At 48.9% G+C, this 16212-nt stretch overlaps 1 non-coding gene across 1 annotated transcript; it reads left to right on the top strand.

Moving 5' to 3' along the window:
• Positions 1 to 4296: 4296 nt before the first annotated feature.
• TRNAA-GGC lies at positions 4297 to 4368 on the top strand. The gene has a single exon. It is a non-coding gene; the product is annotated as a tRNA-Ala (tRNA).
• Positions 4369 to 16212: the final 11844 nt, after the last annotated feature.

The following is a 16212-nucleotide window of genomic DNA, read 5'->3' as shown; positions in this document are numbered from 1 at the left end:
CCTTCTTTTACAAGCAACCCCACCTTTCCCTCTGCCTAGAATGTCCTTTCTCCCTTCTCTGATGGTTAAATCGTAGACATGCTTCAAGGCCTGGCTCAGACATCTCATCATCCCTGGACCCCTCGCAGACTGTTCCCCAGGAGGAACCATGGCTCACTCATGGCTGTCTCCTTTAAGATTGAAGCCTGGGGCCACCCTCTGCAGCTGCCCAGAGGGACAGTTGGGGACCACTCACTCCCAGGCCAGAGACTGCCACTGAGAAACACTGTGCCCCGCAGCCCCCCTGGGCTAGAGCAGGGTGGGGCGGCAGAAACCTCCACAGAGCCTGGTACGGATGCCAGCAGCCCAGATAGAGCCCAGGCAGCGGCCTTGGCACGGCTCCGCTGCCGGAGATGAGGGTGAGACAAGCAGCAATTAGCCAAGCACAGGCTGGGCTCTCAAGGCTAATTATCAATTAGACGGGGCCGGGCGATTAGCAACATGAAAGAGACAGTCAGCAAATAGTCACTGGCGAGGCACAGCGGAGGGCTGGGGGCGGCGGCTCCGCTTCTGCCAGCAGGCCTGGCCTCCTGGTGGTCAGCACAGTCCTGGTCTAGGGGAGAGGGTCTCCAGCAGTGGAGGGGCTGAGCCTCCTAGGGGTTCCTGGGGGCAGATCTGTCTTCTTCTATTTGATTTCCAGAATCGCCTTCTGAGTTGGGGCTCACAGCCTGGGTTTCCAGTGGGGTGAGGAGTGCTTTGACACCCTTGGCCCAGGTGAGCCCAGGAGGACCTCACAGCAGTCTGGAGCCTGGGCCCAGTGGGCCACATTTGTGTCTGGAGCTGTGCCTGGCATGGCCAGGCTGGAGGAAGGAGGGAGGGACAGAGGGAAGGAGGTTGGTAGCCTCCTTCCTCCCATCTCTTGGCTCAGCCTCCTCTCTCCCCTTCCCCCCACCTTCCCTCTGCTTTTCTATTTTCCTTTCTTCCCTCTTCCCTCTCACCCCATTGCTTACCTCTCTGGCTTCCTGACAGCGACTGAACTGAACTGTCCTGGGTGAGAGAGAGGGGAATGGGGACTGCACCTCTCTCGCTTTAGGAAGCTTGCAGGGGAAAGAGTGATTTTTGTGAATGATCCTGCAAGGAGGCTGGATTGCAGAACCCCACGTCAGATGGATTCAGGGCCAAAATCAAGCTCAAGCCAGGGTCTGGTTACTAGACTCTCCCCTGGCCGTTCACTTCTCTTCAGCCCATGGTCTGCTTGAAGCCTGGTGAGCCCTGCTGGGCCAGGAGGCCCAACCGGCTGACATGGCTGGTACCAAGTGTGCCCACCTTACAGGCCCACATGAGCCTTCACAGGCTGGGCCTGCATGGTGGTAGTGGTGGTTTGTGTGTGTGTGTGAGTGTGTGTGGCTGGGCATGGGCAGACCGGTGCAACTGTCTCAGCCACCATCTGTGGGGTCTGTGTTGTAGACCAGACCCTCTGGGGCCCGCAGAGATTGGAAGGAAAGGATGCTGCTCTTCCAGAAACGAGGACTCAGAGGCGGGAGTGGGAGAGAAGCGGAATTGGGTGAGATGGGGGTGGTCCATAAGGTGGGGAGCTCAGTGAGAGGCAGAAGATTTCACTGGAGCAGGTGGTGGGGCTCAGGAGGAAGATGAGAGCTCAGATCCGGAAACAGAGCTAGCGAAAAGACCTGGTAGGTGCATCTCTGTTAACCTGGGCAGCCCCCATCACCAGTGCACCCCAGACAGGAGATCAAAGCACCCAGCCCAGTGTGGGTGGGGCTCCAGGGGCTGCCCCTGCCCCCAGGGACAGGTGCCACAGTCCTGCTTCCCCTTGTTGTCACTCTGTCCGGTGCACCCCCGCCCCTGGAAGGTGGTGAGATTCTGCCTCGACAGCTCCCGGAAGGAAAGAATGCAGCATCTGCTGGCAGGAATGTGGAAGGAGGAGAGGAGGGGCTGCCATCAGCTCTGCTTGGCTGTCCGGAGGGCAGGGGTGTGCGTGTGCATGTGTGTGTGTGTGTGTGTGTGCGCTGGGGAGTCTTGGGAACCAGTGGGCCTATGTGAGGATGGCAGTGTCTGTCTGGGCTCTTGGCTCCGTGGGCACTGTTGTGTGTGCCAGCCTCCTTCCCCAACAGGCAGCCCAGCAGTTCTCCCTGACTCCCTCCCGCTGTGGTCAGAACGCCGGTGACCAGCCTAGCTGTCTACATCTCTGGGCTCTGAACTCACCCCTCAGCTATGCCCCCGGGACAATGGGGCTCTTTCTGCACAAGATGGGCACGAGGGACCCTGTCATGGACTTGTGACCTGAGAGACAGGACTGCCCCAGGGCACATCCCAGCCTTGGTCACACTTGTGGACACTGACTGGCCTTGAGCCAGGGTAGACCGAAAGAGAGAGGCTCTCCTTCCTGCCTGTCCCAGAAGGCCTCCCTGGAGGAGGCGTTGGTGCTCCTCCCAAGTGTGCCGCAGGTTCTGGCGGGCATGTGTGCACAGGGCTTCCCTTGGTACAATCAGAGGCCTGAACAGGCACCTGCCCTCGAGCTGACCTGTCTCCCAGAGCACCAACTCTCAAGCGCCTCGTGGGTCAACACCAAGTGGAGGGCTGGGAGATTCTGCTGGAGGAAGGCATCAAATCTAGGTCTGATGGGAGAGACAGCGCCCTGCGAGGCACTGCCCTAGGGGAAGGAGATGTGTCCCCAGCCTCAAGCCTTGGGGTGGGGGAAGCCTTTAATCTAATGAGAGACTTGGCCCCTGCTCTGTCCTTGCTAAGTCCCTTCCCTCCCTCAGAGCCCCCACCCCTCATTGAAGGAAGAGTGAGTCTGATGGGACAGTTTGTGCACACACACCCCAGAACAGAGACCAAGACAACCCAGGGACATGAGTGATGACTAGCCTTTGAGGGTGGGAGGAGGCCCATCCCATCACAGGTTTCCAGGAGAAGAGCAGGAGGGCTTCCTGGGTGGTGGAGTTGGGCAGAGAATGGGCAGGGGAGATACCTGGTTGGGGCTCAAAGGAGGGTGAGGGTGCAGGGAAGAGCTTCTGGGGTGAACCTCTTCCATTATCAGGAGCACCACAAAGACTGGCAGGAGGGGCCAGTGTCAGCCCCAAGGTAGCCCAGCCCAGGAGGAGGAAAGGCACAAGGTTTTTGCCCAGGTTTCTCAGTTGCTCAAAGCCCTTTCACATCCTCTTCCCCTGCAGCCCACACCCCCGGAGAGATCAGCTGGGGGCAGGAAGCGAGGTTCCAGCCACTCTGCGCCCTCAGTCAGACAGCTGTTCTGCGCAGCTGCTGGGGGCTCTGGGGGCTACGGCGGCAGATTTGATTTGATTCAGGCCCCAAAATAGCCCTCCTTGCAGGAAGCAGCCCCCTCCCCTGACCCCTCTAGGACTCTCCATCCGGGGGCTGAATTGACACCTTAGAGGTTCTGCCCCGCCCTCCCGCCTGCACTTACCCGCTTGTCTCTGGAGACCCACTCCATTTTTTCATTCTCCTTGGGTCTCCCCTCCTCCAGGAAGCCGGCCCTGGTCACCTCTCCCCCCGCCGAGCCTGCCACAGCTCTTTGCCCACACACGATCCCAGCCCTGCTCTTGGCGGGGGCGGGGGGGCGGTCTAGGGCTGGGGGCCTGTGGCCAGGCACGGGCGGGCTGCGGAGGGCACACAAAGACGCGGGCTGCCCTGGCCTTTGATGAGTAATTGCCGTTCCCTGGAGCCACGATTCCATTCGGCCCCCTGCCCCCGCCCCCCTCCAGCTCCTCAAATAAGACTCGTTTTTGTTCTGAGGACACAATGCGAGAAAATGTCACCCAGGGGGCGTGCCCCCTGGCCCCAGCCCTGACAACCGGAGCTCTTAATCACCAAGCCTCCTTCCTCCCCAGCTTCCCTCTCCAGCAGCTGGCGGAGCTGGGGGAGGGGGTGAGAGTAGGGGTAGGAGGACAGCTACCACCTTCCGGGGTCGAGACTCCTTCCAGCTGGAAGTCTAGGGGGTTTATTTTCCTCCAACCCTGGGTGCAGCCCTCGCACCAGCTCCTCACAAAGGCCTGGACCTCCGTTTGGTTCCTGGTTCTCCAAGAAACCTGCCAAGGTCCCCAAAGCAGGAGAGATGGGGAGGAGCCTCAAAAGGGCACCAAAAGCTCTATGAAGGGGCTGCACCTGAGAAGTGCGCCAACACTTGATAAATGCTACAGAGAAAGTAGAAGAGCATGCATGGCAGAGCGAGATGGTGTGGAGGAGGGCAGAAATCCCCTCTCCAGCCAGGCTCCAGTGAGAGCCTTCCGTGCAAAGGCCCTGTGGCCTGTGATGGTGTTAAGAAGTGATTTGGGGGTAGGGGGTATAGCTCAGCGGTAGAGCCCATGCTTGGCGTGCACGAGGTCCTGGGTTCAATCCCCAGTGCTTCCGTTAAGGGGGGAAAAATGGTTTGGAGGGGCAAACCCTCCTCCTCCATTATCTCCCTAAGCATCCCTCTTCACCTGCCCCAAATAGATACAGTGTAAATAAGAACAGTGTGCTCGCTCTGCACACAGCTTCTAGACAGTTCCTTGGCCCCTCTTTCGACAGCATCACTTCTCCCAAAACCCTTCTGTATAGAAATTCTGGAAACTTCCCTGCTGAGGTCTTTTTCTCTCTTGACCTGCGCAACTCATACACCAACCAACCCGGTCTGCTCTCCCTCCGAAACCAGTGCCGACCTCCCCACTGTCTCTCTCTCCACCGCCGCCCTGCCGCTAGCGCCAGCACCCACTGCTGCTCCGGCAGCCTGTGTCTGGTCTCCCAGCTCCACTTCGTCCCCTACCACGCGTTCTCCACGGAGTAGACGCAGCAATCTTTATGAAATGAAAATCAGATCATGTCACTGCCTTGCTTAAAAGCCTCTGAAGCCCTACCGCTTTGAGAATGAATCACAAATTCTCCTGTAAGTAGAAACAGGGAGAATGGAAGATTCACACGAGATAAATGTTGGTGGGTTCTCACCAGTGCGTGAGGGAAGAGGCCCCCAAAACAATCGGATGATGATGACAAGAGTGAGGATGCAGACGCACTACCACTCTCTAAGGAGGATGAGCTAAATGATGAAACGTGGGTACCTGAGAGCCAGTAAAAAACAAAATCCGAACTCCTTATTTTATCCACAAGGCCCTGGCTGGTCTGGCCTCCGCCACTTCCTCCTCCTCATTTCCTACTGCTCTTGATTTTCCTTTACTCACGGGGCTCCAGCAAAGGAAAAGGGGAGAAAAAAAAAAAAGGAAGGTTCCAACCCAGCATCCAGTTTCTCAGGCCATTCATATATCTAATCATTCACTCAAACTCCAGTATTGAGTCGCTGCCACACGTCAAGCACTGATTAGACGTGGAGACACAGAGCCGCACAGGGGCTTACAGCCCGGGGGGCGAGGCAGACAGATAGTAGAGATATAAGACGTGTGGGATGCTTGGGAAAGGCTGGGCTACTTGGGAAAGTCTGCACAGCCTTGAGCCCAGACTTCAAGGAGTCCAAGTTCACCAAGCAGATATCAGGGTCAGAATCCTTGGCCAAGGGGATGTTGTTCACCAAGGCAACAACCCTGAAAGAACCCAGGCCACTTGGTGGGTGGGGACAAGTGCATGTGGATGGTCCAAGGAGCGTGCTGGGAAGTGCGCTTGACCAGGGAGGCAAGGGTCAGACCATGAATGGACTCAGAAACCTCATTAGGACTTTGGATTTATCTGTAGGCCACACGCCTACCGCCAAGATTTTAGAGCAGAGATGCGCTCAATCAGATTTGTGTTTTAGAAGGAGCTCTCTGGCAGCAGCAGAGATAGATGATAGATTAGAGGGAGGACAGACTGGAGTCAGAGAGACCAACCGGTTCCGGAAAGAATATAGCAGCGGTGGCGAGAGAGTGAGAGGTGGGCACCTCCCAGGTCAGACTGTCTGGACTTCTGGGCCACGTGATTATGGAAAAGGGAAGTGTGAGAAGAGAGAGGTAATGGTGATTGGGAGGGTGGATCCCCCCCACCGGGAGGGACAGCCCAAGAGCAAGAGCAGCCTAGAGTGGGTGTGGAGGGTTCAGCCTGGCTGTGCTCGGGTGCAGGCAGAGACACCTGGCTGACAGCTGGGAACCAGGCTGTGCTTGGGAATGAGATGCGGGTTGAGAGAGAGGCCCAGGTGGTGCCAGGAGCGTGGGTCTCCACGCAGGTCCTCAGGCTCCCAGGGACTCTGCCTCTTACAACATCTCCCCTTACCGCTGAGGACTGTTCTTGAATTGGGGCTGGGGAGGGGGAAGAAGGGGCAGGAAGCTGTGCAGTGAGCACCTGCAGAAACCAGTGAAGGCTGAGGGTAGAGGGGATAAGGCAGTGCCGGGAACCAGGGATGGCATGATCCCCTTGGTGATGGAATCCTTCCTTTAGCTGTAGCAGAGGGCCTCAGGAATCATCTAGATGATCAGATCCTCACATCTTAAAGATGGGGAAGCTGAGTCTCGGATGGGTAGAATGAACTGCCTGAAACTGCCCCCTTAAGTTTCTCCCACTCTGAGTTGGGGAGGTGACTACGGATATGCTTTTGATTTATGCACGATCTAACCATTTCCACAGAACCTGGAACGCCACTCCCACCACCAGCCTGAGTGACAGAGGAGAAAGCCAGAGCGCAGGCCAAAGGGGAGGTGTTTGGGGGAGGCCTGGAGACCTCTGAGGCTCTCCCTTCCCCACCTACGGAAGGCTCCCTCTCCCTGGAGAGCACCACCCAGCAGTCCACTCGAGGACACTGGCTCCTCCTAGTGGTCACAAGGAGCACTGCTCCTGGCCCCAGATCAGCTTGGTGTCCAAGTCCCTGGAGCATAGGACCTCAGTTCCCTCTGACCAGTCTCCAAAATGGGCCCAGTCCCAGTTCCTAGTCCCCCAGCAGACACTCCACCTGCCTCTGTAGGGACGTTTGGAGACATTCACTCTCACTGGAGCTGAGGCCAGACTCCTGCGGCCATGACTGATATGTTTCTACAGCTTATGATCCACATCCTGTTCTGTCCTATGCTTTAGCCAGACTGAGAGCTCCTGGGGGCAAGAAGCATGCTTACCCCACCTGTTTCCTTAGAGTCTGACACAGGGCTTCACACATACTGGGTACCCCGCTCAGATCCCTTCCCCCTCCCACACACTCCCAGGACCAGCATCCTCCCAACCTCTCAGTTTCATCATGATGTTCTCCCTTTTATTTTTTGGGGGGGAAGGTAATTAGATTTTTTTTTAATGGAGGTACTGGGGACTCAACCCAGGACTTTGTGAATGTTAAGCATGCACTCTACCACTTGAGGTATACCCTCCCCCTTAAGTTCCCCCTTTTAAAAACCCAGATTGGGGGAGGGTAATAGCTCAGTGGTAGAGCGCATGCTCAGCAGGCATGAGGCCCTAGATTCAATCCCCAGTAATAATAATAATTAAAAAATTTTTAAAACCCAGATTACTCTGCATGGCTGGTGCCAGGTCCCTCCAGGCTTCAGTGGAAATGAAGCATGTCCCAGAAAGGCACATCCAGCTGTCTGTGGGGGTCTACACCAAGCCCCTGGTCCTCCGGGCTCCAGCCCCTCCCCATCTCCTCCCTGCCCCTCCACCCCACCTCAGGGCATCCGCAACACTTCCCAGACCCCATGTGTGTGTGTTTTTTCCCCACATGGTCTTTTAAAAGCTGAAGATTTTTGCTTATTCAACAGTCCTGGGGCAGGAGAGGTGGTGTAATTTTCATGATTTTTCCTCTCTGTTCTATGTAAAGAGTTAGTTGTGTGTGGTATCCAATTAGAGTGAAATATTGTCATCACTCCTGGCCGTGACTGCATTTCTGAGGGAGCAAGAAGAAAGGGTCCTGTGTGAGGAGGGCGTCCTCCCAGGGGACAGGGGTTGGGTGTGATTATGACAGCAACTCACATTTGCACAAGTCCTGAAGTGCTTTTGTGCGTGACTTTCAAACATGAGAAGTGTGTTCTCCCATGTCCATTTAGCAGAGGAGGAAACTGAAGCAGATGGATTGTTCGAGGCCACAGAATTGGCAGCAGTGACAGAGCTGAGACCTAAAGCCTCCTGATTCTCAAGTTCAAGGTCTTTTCCTTACAACAGAGTTGCCCCCTTTACATGATCTGTGACCTGTTTGCTTATGACCTGAGGCGTGATGACCTGGAGAGAATGGATTCATGGGGCTGACTTGGACACAAGGCCAACCCACTCTCCCCTCTTCTTCTTCCCTCTTCCTTCCTCCTTCCAACAAATTCTGCACTCTGTGCATCAGGCATTAGACTCTGAAGGTCAGATCACACATTGTCACTTCTCCTGAGCACCGGCACCGGCACGTGCTGGGCACACAGTTGTGCTGTGTTGGAGAAAGGGACACTAGGCCCTAGGCCACTGCCAGGGAGGCCTCTGTGGACTTAACATAGGCTCAGGGCCCTGGGATGCTCAGGACAGTGTGTCCCCACTCCGGGTGTGTTGGATGCTGGGTTGGGGAAGGGAAGGACAATATTGTTACCAAAGTCCCTTGAGAGCTAGGACCACAAGGAAGGGTTGGACTTAAAGAGGCTGCAGTTTTGCCACAGCCAGAAACACAGCCTAAAACTAGGGAGGAGTGAGGAAGAAATACTTCCATTTCTCTCCTACTCCATCTTCTACCAGTGCCTCCCATTGGCCTAATGTGGCTGGAAGTCGCCGGCAAGTGGGCTGGGTTGATGCGGACCGAAGGACTGGCCTCCCCACCTACAGGGCAGGACAGAGAATGGATCTGGGGATCTGGGGTTAAACTAAGCTGGGCCAGCACGTTCATATACACTTAGTATTATTCCCGGGGTCTAACATAGCGCCTGATACCTAGCGGGCACTCGAGAAATACTTAAGTGAATACAAAGACTAGGATAGGTAATAATATCTATCCAGTGAGGTGTTAGATGTAAATAATAACCCCTAACATTTGCTGAGTGCCAATTCTCTGCTAGGGAAACCACAGACGAGATTTAAAATGATCTAACATGTGCCTGGATACAGAGAGCGCTCATCAACCAGCCTCCCTCCCCTCTTCCCTCCTGATTGAGTTCAGTTCAATCAAGCCCGGGCCTGGGGAGCATCGCCTCAAGCCCAGCATGGTCTGGGCACAGGGGGCTCAGAGGTGAATCAGCGTGGCCTCCAGAGGTTTCAGGGCGAGGGGGCCAAACAAACCCAAACAGAAGTGATCCAGGGCTAAGGCAGCTCTGATCCGTGGGGAAGGCACGGCGCTTTCAGAATTCGCTGCAGCAGAGTAGACAGGTGAGTGGGAGAGGAGGAGCAGAAGGCAGGGTCTGGGCATCCCCATCAGTAAGATTGGAGAGCTGTTGCCAAGGAAGGCCCAGCTGCCAAAAGCATCAGGACAGGAAGAGACCCGGGCCCGCCCCCTTCCCAAAGACCCCCAGACCGGTCTCCCCGTGCCTGACTGCCCACTTCACCCCCATCCCCACCAGAAGTCACCCCATGTCACTCTGACTCTCATCCCTCTGCCCACCTCCAACCTGCCCCAAACCCCAGCCCTCCCAGCCTTTGCACAGGGTCCACTGGTGTCCCCAGCCTGTGACTGGCAGGCTCCCTCCTATCTTCCCCTCTATCGGAACACCCACCCCACCTGGCAGCCTCTCCTGAAACCTGTTCAATTGAAGGCTTTCCTTCTCTCGCACCGTGAGCACCTTGGGGCTTAGAGAAGGGCTAAGAGTCTTCCTTGCTTCCCATCTCTTTTTCCTTCTTCTTCCCTTCTTTAAAAATCTCAGGTCCTTTGAAGCTCTCGTGATCCATGTACCTTCTCCCCAGCTCGTTACACCTGTTTCTTGACCCCCCCCCTCGACCTCATCCTCCCCGGAAACTACACCTCCTCTGAAATCTCTAACTCCAAATACCACCCCTGAGTCCCACCTCCTGTCCTTCCAACTTGCTTGCTCAGGTCCTCCTGCGGCCACACCTCTGCAAGCTCACTGAGACCTCCTTGTGGGGTACCACTTTCTCACCAGCCCTCAGCCCTTCCTGACTCTCCCCTTCTCACCTAGCCTAGATTCTAAGGTCTACCCCTTGCGATCCCTCCACCCTTCTCCTGTTTCTGTTGTCATAACCCACCTGGCAAAACCCCAACCCTGGATGCAGTCAACCATCCGCATTCTCCAAGCCTGGCCTGAGTAGCCGGCCATGGCTGGAGAGAATCCCAAGGCTGACCAGGGTCACCAGGTACTGACACTCACAGACTCCGCCCAGCAGTCCTGCTGTGTTTCTCTGGTAGTCTTGCTTCCACTCCACAAGACATCTCATGCCTCCCCCTCTGCCTTCCTCTCAACTGATGAACTTACACGTACTTAACTGAGAAACCACCTGACGTGACTCTGCCTTTCCCACAACACCCTAACGGCCCTGCACAGCCCCATCCTTCCTTCCTTTCTCCTCTCGCGATGGTGATGCCTCCACTTACACCCAAAGCCATGTACTTAGTGCTAATTAATCCCCACACTCTCTGATAGAAATTAAAATCTTCTGTCAGTATTTTTCAAACAAAATTTTTTTTTTCTCCACCACATTCTCCCTAGATCGCTGCTCCCATCTGGTCTGGGTGCTTCCTGGGCTCCTGTCACCTTCCTTGAACAGGATTCCAGAGATTCCTTTTGCCTCTCTTGTGGTTGGATCCCCTATTTCCTGAATCCTTTAAAAAAAAAAAAAAAAAAAGAATTGTCTCCTTTTGCTGCAGTCCATCCTTAAGTAGCTTCCTGAGCAGTGGTGCACGGGAGGGAAACGCCTTGATTTCTCACATGATCATTTGGCTGGGTGTAGAATACTAGGTAGCAAACCAGTTTCCCTTAGAATTGGAAAGCATTGCTCCTTTGTGCTCTAAGTTCCGGTGGGGCTGGCAAGACGTCCAGACCACCCATTCCAGTTTGTTTCTCTCTGGGACCATTTCGAATCTTTTTGTCCCCATTGTTCTGAAAGTTCCTGATGATGAGTCTAGGTGTCAGTCTTTTTTATTTGTTGTGCTCTATTTGTGTGTGTGATCTTTTAATCTGAAACTCAAGTCCTTCAGTTCACTGTATTATCTATTTTTTTTTAAATTTCATTGAAATACAGTGAGTTTACAATGCTGTGTCAATTTCTGGTGTACAGCATAATAGTTCAGTCATACATATACATACATATATTCGTTTTCATATTCTTTTTCACTATAGATTACTAGAAGATATTGAATACAGTTCCCTGTGCTATACAGTAGAACCTTGTTGTTTATTTTATACACAGTAGTTAGTGTCTGCAAATCTAGAACTCCCAATTTATCCCTTCCCACCCCTTCCCCCTACTGGTAACCATAAGTTTGTTTTCTATGTCTGTGAGTCTGTTTCTGTTTTGTAAATAAGTTCATTTGTGTCTTTGTTTTAGATTCCACATATAAATGATATCATATGGCATTTTTCTTCCTCTTTCTGGCTCACTTCACTTACAATGAATTTCTCCAGGTCCACCTATGTTGCTACAAATGGCATTATTTTATTCTTTTTTATGGCTGAGTAATATTCCATTGTATAAATATACCACAACTTCTTTATCCAGTCATCTGTCGGACATTTAGGTTGTTTCCATGTCTTGGCTATTGTAAATAGTGCTGCTATGAACATTGGGGTGCTTGTATCTTTTTGAATTAAACTTCTGGATATACGCGCAAGAGTAGGATTGCTGGATCTTATGGTAAGTCTATTTTTAGTTTTTTGAGTGTATGTAATCATATTTTCCTCCTCTGTTTACTCTGTTCTTATTTTCTGCAAATCCCATTAGTGGATGTCAGACCTGAATTGATTCTCTCATCTTTTCTCTCCTATTATCCATCTCTTTTTGTTTTATTTTCTGGGGGTAATTTTATCTCCCAGTCCTTCTATTGAATTTTTTATTTTAAATTTTATCTCAAAATTTTAATCTCCTAGAGCTTTTTAATGTTTTCAAGAATTTACTCAACAAATATTTACAGAGTGTCTACCATATGCAGGTGATACGGATATAACAGTGAAGAAAGACAAACACCTCTGCCCTTAGGAGCTTATTTACTCTCTACTTCCTTTTTTTTTTTTCAGTCAACTTGATTGAGATGTAGTTTACATGCAATTAAATGAACCTAAGGAAGAGGGTATAGCTCAGTGGTAGAGTGTGTGCTTAGCATTCTGGGTTCAATCCCCAATACCTCTATTAAAATAAATAAGTAAATAAATAAACCTAATTGCCTCCCCTGAAAACAATAAATAAATTTTAAAACTATTTTTTAAATAAATAAATAAATAAAACCTAATTACCTTCCCCTGCAAAAGACAAACAAAAGAAAAACCTCATAATAAACAAAAATAAATTTTAAAAAACTAAAATGAACCTATTTAAGTAGGTTAAAATTTGACAAATTAATACACCCATGTAACCACCACCACAATCAAAATACAGAAAATTCTTATCACCCCAGAAAGTTCCCTTGAGCCACCTTTGCAAGTAGTCACCCCCTTATCCTGATCACAAGTACCCAGCAATCTGCTTTTTGACACTACAGATTAGACCTGTCTTTTCTGGAGTTTCATATAAATGGAATCATACAATTTTCACTCTTTGGCACTTGGCTTCTTTCACTCAGAATCATAGTTTTGAGGTTCTTTCATATTACTGCTGTGTTATAATTTCTTCTTATTGCTCAGTGTTATTTCACGGCACACCACACAGACTTCTGTCTGTTCACCTCACAACAGGCGTAGGGATTGCTTCTGGTTTCGGGTTACTAGGAAGAAGTTGCTGAGAACATTTGTATATAGTCTTTGTATGAACATAGGTTTTTATTTCTCTGGGATAAATATCTAGGAATGAAATTGCTGAATTGTATAGTAAATACATGTTTAATTTTTATAAGAAAATGCGAAACAGCTTTCCAAAGTGATTGTGCTATAACATCCCAGTTATGCTACATTCTTACAAAAGTTGGTATTTTTAGGCTTTTTCATTTTAATCATTTTAGAGGATGTATAGTAGTAACTCATTTTGTTTTGGGTTTTTTGTTTTACATTTTTTCTTGAAATGTAGTTAGTTTACAATGTTAGTTTCAGGTGTACAGCAAAGTTATACATACACATACATATGTATTTTTTCTTTTCAGATTTTTTCCCATTATATGTTATGATAAGAAATCATATGGTTTTAATTCACATTTCTTCAATGACTAATGCTATTGAGCATTTCTCATGGGCTCGTTAGCCATTCTTTGATGAAGTGTCTGCTCAAATCTTTTGTCTATTTAAGAAAATTTTAATTGGGTTTATATGTTTGTTATTCAGTTGTAAGAGTTCTTTACATGTACTGGATACAAGTCCTTTGTCATATAAGTACATTGCAGATAATTTTTCCCAGTTCGTAGCTTAAAAATGTTTCAAAGAGCAGAGTTTGAATTTTAATGGAGTCTAATTTGTCCATTTTTTTCTTCTATGATTTGTGCTTTTTGTGTCCTATGTAAGAAATCCTTACCATGGTCATGAAGATTCTCTCCTGCTTTTCTTCTAGAAGTTTTATAGTTTTAGACTTTATGTTTGGGTCCATGATCCATTTCAGACTAACTTTTGTGTATGGAGTAGGATGAGGGTCAAATACTTTTGTTTTTCCACATGCATAGCCACTTACTCCTGTGCCACTTTTTAAAAAGATTATCCATTTGCCATTGAACAACACTGTCGTCTTTGTAACAAACAAACAAACAAAACTGACCACAGATGTGTGGGTTTATTTCTGGATTATATATCTGTTCCACTGAGAATTTCTAGATTATTGTAACTGTGTGGTCACCATGTCCTCCACATACACTAAACCTTCCCACCTTATTCTCTTCTTCAAAATTGTTTGGTTTTTTTGTTTTGTTTTGTTTTGTTTTGTTTTTGCCAATTCTAGGTCCTTTGCAATTCCATATAAACTTTAGAATTAGCTTGTCAATTTTTGCCCCCCAAAACAGCTTGCTGTAATTTTGCTTGGGATTGCTTTGAATTTATAGATTAATATGAGGAGAACTGACATTTTCAGAACATTGAATTTTCTCTTCAATAAGTATGGTATATCTCTCCATTTTTTTTTTTTTTGGTCTTTTAATTCTCTTAGCAATATTTGTTATTGTAATCATACAGGTGGTATTGAATTTATTGCTGAGTAGTTCATGTTTTTGATGCTTTTGGAAAGGGCATTTTTAACTTCCAAATTCCATCTTTCAGTTTGTTGCTGATTTTTGTATATGGATCTTATGTTTATGTTTTGCATCCTTGCTAAACTCACTTATTGGTCCTAACAGCTTCTTTTAAATTTTTTTAGAATTTTCTACAGACACAAAAAATGAAAGCAGTTTTACTCCATCTTTTGCACTCTGTATCCCTGTGTATATGTGTGTATGTGTGTGTGTGCCCATTGTAGCTGTTGTCCTGGCAAAGATCTCCTAGTGTTGAACAGAAGTGATGGGAGTGGGCATCTTCGACCTGTTCTTGATTTTAGGTGAAAACATCTTTTATTTCCACCTACTTTTCTTAATAATAGCTTGTTTTAGTTTCATGAATGGTAGGGTCTTTCCCTTTATCTGAGGATATCAATTATAGGGTTGGTTGGCTCGTTGGTTTAGATTTTCCATGCTCTTTGCCTTGTCTCTGGTTCTGCCAACTTTTTTGTTTTGCTTAGTTGTTTTTGTTTGTTTTGTTTTTCTTTCATGTTATGGCTTTTTTCAAATGGACTTAACATCACTTGTCTGTTCATATTTGAAAGTGAGGTACAGCAGATTGCTGGTTAGACCCCAAATCCTTTCTTCCTGGGTACTTGGCTGCACAGCTAAAGAATACATTTTCTAGCCTCTTCTGTGACCAGATGAGGTCATGCAGCTAAGTTTTCACCAATAAAATGAAGTGGGATTTATATGTGCTGTTTCTTCCTCATTTGCTTACAACAAAATTGCTGCCCTGATTTTCCTGTTTTCCCCTCCTGCAAGCTGGAACGCAGACGGCCCATGATTAAGCGAAGAAAAAATTTTAAGGACTTACAAAGCAATGAAAGGAAACTAGGTCTGTGAATGATTTGTGGAACACAGAAATTAAATTCTATCTTTTTTAGTCCACTGTATTTTTTGGTCTCCTTGGTATAGCAAATTAGACTGTTCTAACTAATATCTCAACTAATACAAGCATTGAGAAGCTGGTTGGAAGCTTCACATGAGTGTCCAGTGGTGAGTTTCACTCTAAGGTAGTGGCTTTCCAGGTGTGGCCCAGGTAACCCTGGGGGTCCTAGAGACACTTTCAGGGGATACTTGAAGTCAAAGTTATTTTCATGATAATACTAAATCATTATTTAACTTTTTCACTCTCATTCTCTCCTGAGTGTCAGTAGAGTTTTCCAGAAGCTACATGACCTGTGATAGCACAACTTGAGAATGAATGAAGGACTGGAGACTTGCAAAAATGTAAAACAATGCCACTCTCCTGACTAGATATTTTTATCCGGGAAAATACAGTTTTCTGTAGAAATATGTTAACACATGACAAGTTTATTATTGTCATTTTAAAATGAGTAAGTAAATACTTCTAGGTTGTTTTATTTTAATTTTGATATATATATTCCATATTTTAAAAGCTCTTTAGGGTGCTTAGTAACTTTGAAGAACATAAAAGGGACCCAAGATCAAAAGGTTTAAGAACCAATGTGCGAGGAAAGCGCCTGCTGGGGCTCTTCCCTTGGGGATTTTCTGTCAAGATCAGTCGAGTTTTCTCCCTCTTAGAGACTTTCAGGGATTTCTCATTGCGCTTACAAATTTTTAGCAAAGCCCACATCTGGCGCTTGCCTATTTCACCACTGTCATCTTGGGTAACTCTCCCATCCTATTCACTCAGTATGCTTCGGTCACATTCAGTTCCTTCAGTAGATCAAGGTCCGGCCCGCCTTGAGGTCTTTGCACTGTCGGGAAATGGTGCCACCATGGCGCCATGGCAACCTTACACATCTCAGCGTTGTCCATATCGGCAAGCCCGGAACCTTGGCTTAATCTGTCTTGCAGAACACTTTGTGATCCTCCTGGAACAAAAGGGGGGCTTGTGAGGAGCTACTATAAGGGCCTCTCTCGCTCGCTTCCCTGTCTACCAGGAAAGTTGTCATGAGACAGCTTCTCATAGGCTCCGGGTTCTGATGAGGTCTGAAGCTTTCTGTCCCTGCCCCCACCCTCAGGGATACAGCAACAAACCAAGGATACAGCAA

Source organism: Camelus ferus, chromosome 16 (assembly GCF_009834535.1).
Source record: "Camelus ferus isolate YT-003-E chromosome 16, BCGSAC_Cfer_1.0, whole genome shotgun sequence".
In the NCBI taxonomy this organism is placed as follows: Eukaryota; Metazoa; Chordata; class Mammalia; order Artiodactyla; family Camelidae; genus Camelus; species Camelus ferus.
This window is presented reverse-complemented; position numbering and strand designations above follow the sequence as displayed.